Source organism: Palaemon carinicauda, chromosome 28, assembly GCF_036898095.1.
Source record: "Palaemon carinicauda isolate YSFRI2023 chromosome 28, ASM3689809v2, whole genome shotgun sequence".
NCBI lineage: Eukaryota > Metazoa > Arthropoda > Malacostraca > Decapoda > Palaemonidae > Palaemon > Palaemon carinicauda.
Window position 1 is genome coordinate 20,040,089 of NC_090752.1, and position 2,500 is coordinate 20,042,588.

Genomic DNA, 2,500 nt, shown 5'->3' on the forward strand with positions numbered 1-2,500 from the left:
AAGTTATCTGTTATTTTGTGCAAGTTAGCAAGAAGAGGAGCTTTTAGCACTAGTTGGAGAATTGGTAATGTTACTCCTCTATGTAAATATGTTTGTGGTAGCTCAAGTCCCACTGATTACCGCCCAATTTCCATAACTCCCATATTATCTAAAGTTTATGAACGTCATCTGGCAAAACGTCTTAATAGGTATGCTGAAGGTAATCATCTACTCCCTAGTTTGCAATTTGGTTTTCGTAAAGGCCTTGGAGCATGTGATGCCCTTCTTACAATCTCCAATGCTGTACAGAAATCCCTTGATTGTGGTCGGGAAGTTCGTATGATTGGCCTTGATTTTAGTGCTGCCTTTGACCATGTTAATCATGAGGCCCTTGTTTTCAAACTCAAACAGTTGGGAGTGGGTGGGTCGTTTCTTAGCATTATTATTGATTTTTTAAGTAATAGATCTCAAAGAGTTGTTGTTGATGGGCACCATAGTGATTATGGGAATGTGATATCCGGTGTTCCACAGGGTAGTGTTCTTGGCCCATTACATTCCATACTATATACACATGACATGTGGTTTGGCCTAAAAAACAAGCTTGTTGCATATGCAGATGATGCTACTCTCTTTGCATTAATTCCATCCCCTGAATGTAGATCTAGGGTTGGTGAATCCCTTAATAGAGATTTAGCTAGAATTAGTGCATGGTGCAAATTATGGGGTATGAAGTTGAATCCTAACAAAACTCAAAGTATTATTGTAAGTAGGTCAAGGACAGTGGCTCCTCAACATCCGGATCTCAGTATTGATAATGTTTCTTTAAATATGTATGACTTTCAAAATTTTAGGTGTGATTCTCGACAGTAAATTTACTTTTGAGAAACATATAAGGTCTGTGTCTTCAATTGCACAAAAAATAGGCTTATTGAGAAAGTCTTTCAAGATTTTCGGTGATCAATCTATTCTGAAGAAGTGTTTTAATTCTTTCATTCTACCTTGGTTTGAGTATTTCTCTCCTGTCCGGTCTTCAGCTGCTGATTCTCATCTTAATTTGTTGGACAGAAACTTACGGTCTATTAAATTTCTTATTCCTGATCTAGATATTAATCTATGGCACCGTCGTTCAATTAGCTCATTATGCATGTTGCATAAGATTTTTCATAACTCTGACCATCCTTTACATTCAGATCTCCCTGGACAATTCTATCCTGTTCGTAATACTAGGCAGGCAGTTAATTCTAATAGCCAGGCCTTCTCCATCACGAGGCTCAATACTACGCAGTACTCTAGAAGTTTTATTTCAGCTGGTACCAAGTTGTGGAATGATCTTCCTAATCGGGTGGTTGAATCAGTAGAACTTCAAAAGTTCAAAGTTGGATCAAATGCTTTTTTGTTGATCAGGGGGACATGAGTCTTTTTATAGTTTATTTATGACATATTTGTTTTTGATGTTGTTAATAGTTTATATATGACATTTCTGTTTTGACGTTGTTACTTATTTTAGAATGATTTATTGTTAATTTGTTCTCTTCATTTATTTATTTCCTTATTTCCTTTCCTCACTGGGCTATTTTTCTCTGTTGGAGCCCCTGGGCTTATAGCATCTTGCTTTTCCAACTAGGGTTGTAGCTTGGATTGTAATAATATATATATATATATATATATATATATATATATACATATATATATATATATATATATATATATATATATATATATATGTATGTGTGTGTGTATGCCAATTTGTATATTTAGACGTATTTATATATATATATATATATATATATATATATATATATATATATATATATATATATATATATATATACATATTCATATAAGTCATATATTATACAACTCCTTTTATCTCGATTCTTTCTACCTTGGGATCAGAGACTCAAAGGGGATCAACTCAAAGATAATAGCTTCTGGCTGGCCAGGGAATCGAACCTGGGACCATGAAACTGAGGTTCCATTGACCTAGCAACTCAGCCAAAAGGAGTTGGCTGAGTTGGTAAGTCAATGATCCTCAGTTTCTCAGGGCCTGGTTTTATTCCCCGGCCGAACTGGAGCTATTATCTTTGAATTTTTTCCCCTTGAGTCTCTGATCCCTAATTAGAGAGAATCTAGATAGTTGGAGGTGTATAATATACGTATGATTGTTACAATTTTAAATCGTTAAAATGAAATAAAAAAGGGGAAATGAATATAAAAAGAAACTCACAAAAAAAAAGAAAAAAAAATAACCCTTTTATTCACAATCTTACAAAGAAAATCAATATTACTTATTCGGTTACTTTAACAGACAAATCAAATCATTGAAAATATTAACCGAAAAGGGGAACAGTCAGTAAGGTAAAAATACTTAAGGAGTGGTTTTCTGTAGCTCCTGAGGCAATACTGGCTCGGATGCTTCAGGCTTGAGAACGTTTCAGAGGGGTGGCTAAAGTTCAGATGAAACTCGCACGATGACTGTGGATTCAAAGATGTCACAGGAAGGGTGGCATCAAGATGGGAC